Below are 13278 nucleotides of genomic sequence, written 5' to 3' on the forward strand. Positions count from 1 at the left end.
TGATGTGCTCAAAAAGCAGATCTTGAACAGGGACCCGAGGAAAGAAGGAATTGCCTTTGAGAGGAAATTGAATGCTGATGGATCTTATTGGAAACCTGAGCAGTATCCCAAAACCTCATGGTTTGCTGCTACTGGGCCTCCTTTTGATCCATCTAATCTAACTGGCTTCTCATGTGAATTATCCTATTCCTCGGATGAGTCATTTGATTCCAACTATAAACTGTTCAAAAATCAATCTGGTGAAGTATTTGCTCGATATGTTGGAACTAACTGCAGGAATGGCCCTCCTCTGAGGAAAATCTGGGTTCCCAAAAGTTGTCTTGAAAATCTTCAAGTAAATGTCCTCATGACATCACCTCTGAAGAATCTGAACCCCAGATCAAATTCCTCAGGAGGACTAAAGTCTTCAAGAGGATCAAAATCCTCAACTGGTCAAAACCATGCTCATACCCGTGCTTATGCGTCTAACATGCAGGGAAACTACATGGAATATGATTATGAGCGCTATTCTTCAAATCATTATGTTCATAAATCCTCAAACCAGTTCTCTGCCTACTCATATGAGTACTTTAACCCCCCTACTGTTAAGAAAAGTGCATTAGCGTCAATGCCACCTTTTTCATATGGTGCTCGCAGGATGATGAACGCTTTGCCACCCCTTCAAATGTGGGTGGTGAAGAAATCAAACTAATCACTTCTGCAGGTCAGGTCTCCAGATGAAAATCATCATCTGAAGAATTTGCTGGAGACGTGAGGAAATGCTTGATAGGACGCAAGCTAATGACTGATGAAATAGAAATATTTCACACGTTCTTACATTTCTGATATGATGAAATTAGTATCATATTCTTCAAACTTGAAGCATATGAGATGGTAAGCTGTACTAATTCATCTGCAGGATGACAAACCCAAAAATACTGAGTGGGTTCTCGATAGTGGCTGCACACATCACATGACTGGTGATAAAAGACTACTGATGAATATGCCACTAAGTCCATCACCTCTGAAGCAAATCACATATGCTGATAAAGGTAAAAGCAAGGTATTGGGACTTGGCAAAGTAGCTATTTCCAAGGATAGGCATATGGACAAAGTGATGCTTGTTGAATCCCTTGGTTTTAACCTCATGTCAGTCTCGATGCTTTGTGATCTTGATATGATTGTTATCTTTGGTAGATATAGATGTGTAGTCATCATGGAATCTGACAGATCCAAAGTCTTCGAAGGTGTAAGAAGAGGGGATTTGTACATTGTTGACTTCTCTACAGGTCCTCAACCACCCACTTGCTTACTAGCAAAAACCTCAGAAGGATGGCTGTGGCACAGAAGACTAGGTCATGCAGGCATGAGGAATTTGCACACACTTGCAAAGAAGAAGCATGTCATTGGCATCGAATCAGTCAAATTCCTCAAGGATCATCTCTGCGGTGCTTGTGAATCTGGGAAAATGACCAGATCCAAGCATCCCTCCAAAACCATCATGACCACTACACGTCCATTTGAATTGCTTCATATGGATTTATTTGGACCTACACACTATGCAACACTAACCAATGCAGCATCTCTATATGGCTTTGTCATAGTTGATGATTATTCCAGATACACTTGGGTGCATATCATAGTGTATAAAACTGAAGTGCAGGAAATCTTCAAACGATTTTCTTCAAGGGCCTCGACAAACTTCGGCATCAAAATCAAACATATTAGGAGTGATAATGGAACCGAGTTCAAAAACACTGGTCTTGATGATTATCTTGATGAACTTGGTATTACTCACGAATTGTCTGCTCCTTATACTCCTCACCAGAATGGTGTCGTCGAAAGAAAGAACAGGACTCTCGTTGAAATGGCAAGAACTATGCTTGAAGAATATCAGACTCCTCGTCGCTTCTGGCCTGAAGCAATCAACACTGCATGTCATATCATCAACAGGGTATATCTTCACAAATTCCTCAAGAAAACCTCATATGAACTCCTCACTGACAAGAAACCCAATGTAAGTTATTTCAAAGTCTTCGGTGCAAAATGCTGGATTAGAGATCCTCATCATAGCTCAAAATTTGCACCTAAGGCACATGAAGGTTTTATGCTCGGTTATGGAAAGGACTCGCACACCTACAGAGTCTTCAACAACTATCACAACAAAGTTGTTGAGACTGTAGATGTGCGGTTCGATGAAACTAATGGCTCGCAAAGAGAGCAATTGCCTTCTGATCCAGATAAGATGTCTCGTGAGGAAGCAATAAAGCTTAAGCCTACTGAAGACATTGTCCCCACTGAGGAAATTGGTGAAGAAACAATCCCCATCGCTGATGAAAGTCAAGAAGATGCTCCTGAGGAAATTGCAACAGCACCACTTCCTCAGCCCAGACAAAATCCTCAACCAACTCATCCGAGGATTGCAAATGAAGTTGAACTTGACAAAATCCTCAACGACATCAACGCGCCAGGTCCTCTCACTCGCTCAAAAGCTTCACACTTAGTTAACTTTTGTGGGCATTTTTCTTTTGTATCTATCACAGAACCCTCAAAAGTAGCTGAGGCTTTTCTGGAACCGGAGTGGATCCAAGCCATGCAAGACGAACTTCTTCAATTCAAGCTGAATGACGTATGGGAGCTCGTCAAACGACCAGATCCTCGCAAGCATAACATAATCGGCACCAAGTGGATTTTCCGAAACAAGCAAGATGAGGACGGTCAAGTGGTGAGGAACAAGGCACGACTTGTAGCCCAAGGCTACACCCAGGTTGAAGGAATAGATTTCGATGAAACTTTTGCACCTGTTGCTAGACTTGAAGCTATTCGAATCCTACTTGCTTATGCTAATCATCATAACATCATCTTATATCAAATGGATGTGAAAAGTGCATTCCTCAATGGTAAGCTTGAGGAAGAAGTATATGTTGCTCAGCCCCGAGGTTTTGAGGATCCAAAGAATCCAGACAAAGTCTTCAGACTCAAAAAGGCTCTGTATGGCCTCAAGCAAGCCCCTCGGGCATGGTATGATACATTGAAGGAATTCCTCATGAAGAAAGGCTTCAAACCTGGTTCACTCGATCCAACTCTTTTCACAAAATCTTATGATAATGAACTGTTTGTATGTCAAATATATGTTGATGATATCATATTTGGGTGTACTGACAAAAGATACAGTGATGAATTTGCCCATATGATGAGTGAAGAATATCAGATGTCTATGATGGGGGAGCTGAAATTCTTCTTAGGTCTTCAAATTCGTCAACAAAGCAATGGAATCTTCATATCACAGGAGAAATACCTCAAGGATGTTCTGAGGAAATTCGACATGCATGAATGCAAAGGTGCCAAGACTCCAATGCCTACCAACGGTCACCTCAGCACTGATGAAAATGTAAAGATTTCGATCAGCAGGTATACCATTCTATGATTGGCTCTTTATTGTATCTATGTGCATCTAGGCCAGACATAATGCTTAGTGTTTGCATGTGTGCACGTTTTCAAGCAAAACCGAAGGAATCACACCATAAGGCTGTGAAACATATTCTTCGATACCTAGCTCACACACCAACACTAGGATTATGGTATCCCAAGGGCTCAAATCTTCATCTGGTAGGGTATTCTGATTCAGACTATGCTGGTGACCGTGTGGATCGCAAGTCAACGTGTGGCACATGCCATTTCCTCGAAAGATCACTGGTTTGCTGGTCCTCAAAGAAGCAGAACTGCGTATCACTCTCCACTGCCGAAGCTGAGTACATTGCTGCTGGTTCTTGCTGTGCTCAATTACTATGGATGAAGCAAACCCTCAAGGACTACGGCATCAACATGAAGAATGTGCCTCTCTACTGTGACAATGAGAGTGCTATCAAGATTGCCTATAACCCAGTACAGCACTCGAAGACCAAGCACATCCAGATACGTCATCATTTTCTTCGGGACCATGTCCTCAAGGGCAATATCCTCATCGACCATGTGAAAACTGATGATCAACTGGCTGATATCTTCACTAAGCCCTTGGATGAGAAAAGGTTTTGCAAGTTGCGGTGTGAGCTAAATATCTTAGAATCTTCAAATGTTTTGTAAAAACATGCACACATCCTCACACTTATGCAAAGTTGATGACTTAGATGTGCAACACATGATGAAACGATTTTATTCAACCGATGAAGAAAGACACTCTGAATGTGAAGAAATTAACGAAGAAATTGATTCTCAGGGCCCTACGACAATTGTACGCGGCGTCTGTAATCAACATTCTTATATGGTGGGCAACGCCACCGCCCAATGTGAAATTCCTCAAGTTGATTTTCTTCAAATGATCAATTTCCTCACAATGCATTTTTCTTCAAAACAACTGTTCTTCATTGTGAGGATCTATTACAAAATCTTCAAAAATACTTGATGACTTTCATTTGCCTAGGTAGATTGTGATTTCTAGTCCTCAACAGCATTCACTTATTGCTAATTCTTCAAGATTGATGTTTCTGCTAAGTGAATGTGACCGGACCCCACTTTCTCTCTATGCTACACTTACCCAGTCTATTCAATTCTTCATATGCGTTCTACTTGAAACTTTGTTCAAAATCCTCACTGCATCCTTGTCAGCTGATGATTTTGTAACAAAAAATCCTCAATCCTCAAAAATTGTTTTCTTCAAAGGAACAGTAACTGAACCCCCACTTCCCACGATCGGATAACCACGATCTCCACTATCTCCACCACATCGTACGGGAGCTACACGTGTCCTGCGGAGACGTAGAGGCAAGGGCTATTCGGTCCGAAACTTTCGCGCCAAACAGTAACTTTCAGGCTATAAATATGTCCTTATCCCCCTCGGTATCATCTTCTTCGCCTCATCGCTCTCCTGCCACAGCACACCGAACCCTAGCGCCACCGCTAATAGTCTTGTCGTCGGCAAGGAAGAGCTTCACTGCCTCAACCTTCTCGCCGCCAGGATCACGCCGGAGTCGGAACATCTACGTCCGCCGCCGCCGTAGACGTCCTCTGCTACCAAGTTAGGGTGCATTGGACACTTGACCGAAGAGCCTCTCCAACACCACCTTTTTGTGTTTTTCGTTCGCACCTTCCAGGGTAATTATATCCCATTTTTACAACAGATTAGATCTAAAATTTTACCTCTCCCATGTGAAATCTGTTTTTCCTCAAGATACGATGCGCACATGATTCCTCAAACACTATTCATCACCACAATCATTGATGAACTAGCTTAGCATCTAAGATTTTCACGAGATTCCTCAATTGTGCGAATTTTCGGATCTGTACAACTCTGGAACCCAAGAACAGAATGCTCAAGCAAATTCCTCAACCACTGGTTATATTCCTCAAACTGTCAAACTTTTCCATTTTCTTCAAATCTGAGAACGCATATGACCTCTCCAAATTCCTCGCAACTATACTCTGTTCACAGGTACACACATGTCAGCTGATGAATCTCTCGGTTCTCATCACATTAACTCATTTGCAGCGTTTCTGGAAGAAACTCTTCAAGGCTCATCAGAATCCTCAAGAGTTCAAAATCCTCAGAAAGTTCCTCGTCTGAAGAAAATGGAGGAAGAAAGGAAACAGAAGGGAGGAAAGAAACTGGAGCAGAACACAACTGTTGATATTCCTGATGACATATACCTGGACTATTGCACGCCTGATGATGAACCTGAAACTATGCCTAAAAGAAAGATTAGGCTGCAGAAAATTGAACGCAGATGGGCAAAGGAGTGGAAGGAGTACAGGTTTGTGACTCCAAAATATGCGAAGAAATTCGCCTTGAAGCCTCCTGGCAGAAGGGCCCCACTTGAGGATCATCAAGTAGCTCATCCCTCAAGTCTTATGACACTTGATGACTACCGAGATGAAAAAGAAAGGCATCTGGCCAAGCTCAAGAAGCAAGCAGAAACAACAGTGAAGAAATTTCATGAATCCTCAGCTGCTGCCTCCGGTGCTGCTCATTCCTCAGCAGCAGAAACCTCAGGCTCCGAGATTCCTCAACCAAAGTTTGTGCCAACAAAGCCAAAAGCTTCAAAACCTCAAGAGAAGTTTGCACAGACTTCTGTCACCAAGCCCTCAGCTCCAAAACCCTCGGTACCAAAACCATCAGCGCCAAAACCCTTAGCACCAATCGCATCTACACCAAAGTCCTCAGCTCCACCTCCAAAGCCAATACAGAAGAAAGTCGTGAAGACTACGACTGCCAGCTCCAGCTCCTCACTCCCAGCTGCAACTAGCTCGGAGACAAAGTCTTCAACACCTCTTTTGAAGACTTTGACAACAACTGAACCTGCACCTCTGCCCAGCCCCAGCAAAATCATCACAGTCCCGTCTGCATCAGAGGGAAGTGAAGAATATGATGATGAAACTCTGGAAGCCATCATCAGGAACAAGCAAGAAAGGGTAGCACAAGCATCAGGCAGTGCTATTCCTCTGGCGATGGACCCCAAGGTCCTCCTCGACTTCATCAATGTGTGGTATGAAGACCCAAACACACCCATTGATGATTTGAAACTTCCTCCTGGTGTCAGCCACATGGTGGCTACCTTCATAAACGAAGCCAAGTGGAAGGAACAGAAGGCCAAGCAGGCAAAGATTGCAAAGGCCAGAAAGGAGAAATTCCTCAGGCAAAATGTTCTCAAGCTGACGCCTGAAGCATTGGTGTCCACCCAGGCAGAGCTGCAAGTCTTGACTGACAAGTGCGAGAAACTGTCAGACCGCACAAGCATCAAACGCAATTTCATCAAGCTAGCCACTAGTGCTGTTGATGACTACAACAGACGTCACCCCCCACCAGCACCAACTCCTCAGCCCCTGGTTGAACAGCCAGAAGATGCATCTCCTGATGAGGAGGAAATTCCTCAAGCTGAGGAACAACACCAAGAGCGCCGTGCTGATGAGCCCGCTATTGAAGAAATCATCACCGAGACCGCTCCTGATGACACTGCAACCCCTGATGAAACTGCTCTTGATCCAGCTGCTTCATCAAAGCAGGCTGATGACTCTGTTCCAGCTGGTTCCTCACAGCCAGCTGAAGAATCTGTTGAGAAAACACCTTCACCAAAAGCTTCAAAGGTGAAGAAATTGATCCCGTCTGCATCAGACGCGAAAAAGACAAGAGCTGCTGAGAAGGAAGCAAAGAAGAGAAAAGCTTCCTCAGCAGAAGAAAAGATTGAGGCAAAACGCCTCAAGGAAACTGAAGAATCTGCCCCTCTGGACCCGGTGCCTCTTAATGTTGCACCCTCATATGAAATGGTCGTCATTGGTGACCACACTACAAGGGCAGATGAGGAAATCAAGGATGCTGCCTCTGAGGAGCATACTGATGAGGAAATACAAATTGATGACAATCCTCAACCTCATATTCCTCAGAAAGAGACTACTCAAGCTTCAGCTACAGCAGCTGATGAATCTGCTTCTGCCACAAAGTCAGCTGATGAAAATCAAGCTGAAGAAAATGTCCAGTCTGAGCAGGCTCCTCCCACTGAACGGGTTGACCAAACTCTCAAGCTGAGAAGGATGAAGAAATTCCTCAGCCTGATGCTCAGCCAGAACAAGAAATTCCTCATCCTGAGGAAACTGCTAAAGAAAATGTTCCCGCCCTTGACAATGAATTCATTGTGCTCAGCCCAGAAACTGCCATGGTTGTTTCCCCTCCCATTCCTCAGCACATTCTCAATCCAGTTCAGCGTCTGCCATTCTCAAAACGGCCAAAGTTTCAGAAAGAGAATTTCTTTGAGGAACGCATGTATTTCATCGGAGAGAATCCTTATGACAAGCCTCAAATGAGGCATCTGAAGTTTTGGACAAGGACTCAGATGAACTACTATGCTTCTGTGCTCTGTGGCCGCAACAAGATATTCCAGCACAGGCACATTCCTCATGATGAACTTGAAGAGATTCCCTGCATGGAACCAGTCCTCAGTGTACTACATGATGCAGGTTTGCTCCCTATGTGCTCCGACATATCAGATTGGAATAGTGAGCTAATTCTTCAGTTCTATTCAACTCTGCACATCTTGGGCAATGCTGATGACATCAACACTTGGGTGTTCGACTGGATGACCCAAAATACTCACTACAAGGCTCCAGCGTCTGAACTCCTCAGAGAACTGCCCGTACCAATTCCTTCAGAAGGGGCAGTGAAGCTTTATGGTGAGCGAGAGCTGCCAAATGGAATGATGGAAGTCCTCATGAAGCCTTTGGCTGCTGGAAAACCCTCAAGAACCACATTCCTCGTCCATGAGCTCAAGTACACACCCCGGTCCGTCTATCGCATTCTCTGCAGTGTGCTCGCGCCAATCAAAGGTCATGACGATGACGAAGATGTTGTCGGCCTCATGAAGAATATCCTCTTCAACATCATTCACGGTATTCCCATGAATATCCATGATTTCTTCTTGAGGACTTTGGCTGACAATGCAATGTGCCCCTATGATCACAAAATCTATGCACCATGGATCATGAGATTCCTCAGGACAAGGACAGGCATCAACTTCCACGCAGATTTCCAGAACCATGTTGGTTATATGCCTCCTATCCGAGTCAACAAGAAGACTTTCGAGCCCATTGAGGGAAAAGGAAAGTCTGTAATTGATGAAGGAAGCAGGCCTCTTGATGGTCAATTTAAAGAGCCAGATGCATATTCCTCATGGGACGATACTGAGACTCGTCCACCAAGCCCTGTTCTTCCTCGCGTGCTAAACACCAGAGAGCTTCTTCTCAGTCTTCATCAGAAGGTCGATCACAACCACAAATGGGTCAAACGCCAGTTTGGTGCCATTGTGAAAACCCTCACTGAGACACAGAACAGTGTGAAGCTTAATCATCACTATCTGCATGCGGTTTTTGATCGCACCTGGGCTACCCTTGCACATCTGAAGACCCAGACTGAGCTTGAAGAATTGAACTTTGAGCAAGACTTTGACTGGTCGTGGCCTCCCAAGAAGAAGTTCAGGCCCATTCCTGTGCCAGATCTTGAAGACAGCTCCTTCTCGTCCTTCCGCACCGCCGAATCTGATGAGGAACAACTCGACACCGCAACAGGCCCAAGGAAGAAGACTACACCCAAGAAGCGCCAAGGATCTTCATCAACCGCCAAGAAATGAAGTCTTCACGGGCGTTAGTCCTCAGTTTGTCCCTTTTTGTCACTTCATGACAAAGGGGGAGAAACTTGAGAGTTAGTCTTCAAACGGGATTTATTTGTGGGGCTTATGAACTATATTTAAGTTACAAACTCTTGGCTCTTCTGAAGTTTTTATATAATGAGTTGTAACTTAAGCCCGATGGTACTCTGACGCTTTTTGAACGTTTTTCTTCGCATGCTTATTCCTCAAGTTTTAATGCACGCATGCTGGAATTCGTCAGATACCATTTGCCATCATGCATCTTCATTTTCTTCATATGATATGTTATATGTATGCATGATTTACAAGATTCAGGGGGAGATCTCCATGATATAAATCATCAATGTGCATATGCTATAAAAGCAAAATCCTCAAGGTATGCACATCTTCAGGGGGAGTCTCTGTGAATCTTGTTTTCAAATTCCTCAAATGAGTATTTACACTTCATATTTTTTATCCCTGTTGAAGACTTAACCTAATTGTCATCAACCACCAAAAAGGGGGAGATTGTAAGTGCATCTAGTGCCCCTTAGTGATTTTGGTGGTTTGAAGACTTATAGGTTAAGTATCTAATGTGTTTTTAAGTGTACACAGGATCTATAAGTCATTGAGGAGTTTGAGATATTTGAAGAATATCGACCCCTAAAAATATATGTCTTTAGTTGAAGAAATTGGTCTGAAGCTGAAGAAATGAATCGCGAAGAATTTGCGATGAAACTGATATTCCTCATGAAGATATTGATATTGAGAAGATCGGTGGTTCCTGAAGAAAATCGTTCTGAAGAAATTGAAGCGTGAAGATTTACGTTTTCTGTTTTACTTTCTTCGCATTTGATGAATAGGAACACCGTACTGTTAAAGGGGGTCAAAGTAACGCTATGGAATGAATTTCCTCATGATGCTCAACCCAAGCCAAATCCTACCAAAAGCCTCAAGTGAGGAATATGAGTGACATGAGGACTCTCACAGTTGAGAGTCCCGACCGTTTCGATAAGCCACGCCAAGTCACTGATCTTATCCACTCCAACGGTCATATTATTTAAGGGCATTAATGTCAAATCATGTCGGGATGCTCCCAGTCTATAAATAGCCGCCCCCACAACCACTAGCCGGTTGGCTGCTCTGTTAGAAACCGACACTTGTCATAAGAGCAACCCAAATTCCTCAGAGCTTTCGAGAGTAAATCATCAGTGAGGAAATACACCACCCACCGAAACCACAAACCAAACCTAGTGATTGAGCATCACTGAAGAAGTTGTTCCTGTGTGGGACTGAAGCCTTTTACCTTTGAGGACTGTGCATCCTCCAGACGGTTAGGCGTCATGGTCTAGAGCAATCCAGCAGTCAATTGTGGATAGCCGGGTGACCGAGTTTGTGAGGGTTTGGAAGTCTGCCCTGAAGACTTACCACGAGTGTTGGGCGATGACTGTGTGTCCTTAGCTCAAGGAGAATACGGTAGGGACTGTGTGTCCCGGGACTGGGTGTCCTTTGGTTTCAATACCAAGCCGCTCCAAACCAGATGTACAACTGTCACAGCAGTTGGAACTGGGTCATCAACAACAGTCTTCACCAAGAATCGGGTTCTAATTCCTCAATTCTTTACATTCTCTGTATTATGTGTTGATGACATTCACTGTGACTGTTTGAAGAATTTGCTAAATACTTTCTCTGAATTTCCTCAACCCCAAATTCTTCACTTGAGTTAATCATCATCTGTATTCTGCGTGCCTGCTTACTGTGCAATCTGTTTTCATAATCTTCACTCTGTAATACTGCTGTTGTGAACGATTGCACGACTGATCCTTAACTGTTTCCGCTGTAAGTTAGTCATCAGTGAGGAATTTCCTCAAAAGGAATTTCCTCAGTGATGAAATTCTAAAAATCTCCTATTCACCCCCCCTCTAGTCGATATAACGCACTTTCAATGGGAAAGCTACTTGAAGACTTCATCATGTCTTGCTTTCAACTTGAGCCAAGAAGGAACAACAACATCAAGCTCAGGTGAAAGGGCTAACTCAAAGGTATCAGTTCCTTTGACGTTAGTTGTGCAGAGTGATGATCAGCGAATAAAAGTATACACTCAAGTATGGATCATCAGTACTCTTTTATGATTCTTGAGTCCTTAGGGATCCCACACTATTAAGAGGGGATCACAGGTTTTGTGATGAACTTGCTCAAACTACATCATCACTTTCTGCTCAGACCACATCTCCACTGTTTTGTTGTTATCTCAAAAGGAGAATAGGGTGAGCCTTCGTGGCGTTGGTGTGCCTTCGTGGTAACATCCACCTCTCTAACGGTGACTAGCTTCCCTCCAAGGAAGTGAACATCGGGATACATCTTCGTCTCAGTGACCTTGGTTATCCTTAACCCTAACTCCTCACTTGTGGTTTACTTGTGTTATTTGAGCATACATACATTGCATATTGGTTGTGCTCATTATATTGTGTTGGCTATTTCTTGTACAAGATTAATCATTCAAGCATACCCCTCTATATTCACACGTTCATACTTGCAGCCCTTGATATATTGTGTTGATATAGTGTGATCTAGTATCTTGTGTTGTTCACCTACTTGTCGTGTGATATAGCTCAAGTAAGTTTGTGTAACTTACTTGTGCTTGTCAGTAACTGTATTGTGTCCATCTTGGTAGATCGTGTTGTTGATACATGTTGTAGTGCCTAGTGCATTTAGGATTTGTGCTTGACAAGTACCCTCTTAGTTTATTTCCGCATTAGGTTCAAGCCAAATCCGAAGAAGTTTTTAAATAGCCTATTACCCCCCCCCCTCTAGGCGTCATCGAGGTCTTCTCAGCCGGGCATGGTGAGTATCATAGGCGTTGATGATACATGTGCGACGGATGGAGCAGAGGCATGAAATGGTGGGGGTGGAGAAGCGGCATGGAGCAGGGTGTAGGGTTGGAGGAAACGATGTCGTTGAGTTCCTGCAAGGGTATAGCCGGTGTTGCCGGGATGGTGGGGTGGCGACGGAGGCAGGAGAGAAAACAAATGCAAAGAAAGATGGGAGGATGGAGGTGCGGGGTATTGAACGAAGTGTCAATAGCTCCTTGATGTTGGCTAAGTGATTCAATCTTCGTCTTGGAATAAAAAGAATTGATATTGACACGATCTAATCTATTATGGGGAGTCGCCTACGTGTTTCACGGGCAGCCGGCCAATCGGGAAAGGTTGTGAGTCCGGCGGCCGGAAAGTAATCACTCGCGAGTAGCTCGTACGATGCATCTTGTCGGAAAATACTCGGTCATGCGAGCTATGTTGCATTGAAAAATATCTGCATGACGTCGAAAAGTATATGTTATTGTACTTATTCGAAAAAAAAGTATTATATTGATCGTATAAGTATAACTATACAAGTTCTACGAATGTTTTGTACGTCTTTTACACGCACAAAACAATTTACCTAAGGAACAAAATATTGAAGCATACATATACATCCGTAGCATTTGTTGAGAATCCTTAAAACATGAGTGAACTAATTGCATTTTTAGTACATCCAAGATAGTTACACAATGCATTGGGGGTCAAAATGGTCTTTTCACCTCATGCTTAACTCCGTCAGTGCCTAAAATGGATGAAAGTGTCATACGAGGAACAAAATTAATTTGATGTGTCAAACATGAAAGAAACCACATCAAGGTGTATCATTTCACCGTTCTCCTATCGACACCAATGTACGCGTGCCGTATGCTGCTGCTACCTCCCAAAATCGGTTTGGGCAATTAACGCTGAGTTACGATACGGTATCATTTCATCCAGGTGGCATTGCACGCTTCGTCCTAACCGAAACACGCATGCATCGCACGGCTCGCTGGGTGGGGGAGGAGGCAGAGGATCCAGGCAGCAGTGGAGTTCAAGTCGGACGTCTGATTAATTTAAGCCAAGGGAGGAGAGGGGGCTGTGGATAGGAACAAAGCTCGGCTACGGGAGGGCAAAGCAGAAAAGAGAGTCTGCAGCGACGAAAGCTACGTCCCCTGGGGCCCCTGCCCTTTGGGTGGCGCCAAGGGCCGAGGCCGCCGCTCCACGACCGCCTCTTGCTCCTCCAACATCCCCGGCAAAACCAACCCCGGCTCCATCCACCCATCGAAGCCCGGCCCTTCGAACCCGGCTTCATTCATTCACCCACCCGTACATTCCCATTCCCTCCGGGATCG

The sequence above is a fragment of the Hordeum vulgare genome, chromosome 4H, assembly GCF_904849725.1.
Source record: "Hordeum vulgare subsp. vulgare chromosome 4H, MorexV3_pseudomolecules_assembly, whole genome shotgun sequence".
Lineage (NCBI taxonomy): Eukaryota > Viridiplantae > Streptophyta > Magnoliopsida > Poales > Poaceae > Hordeum > Hordeum vulgare.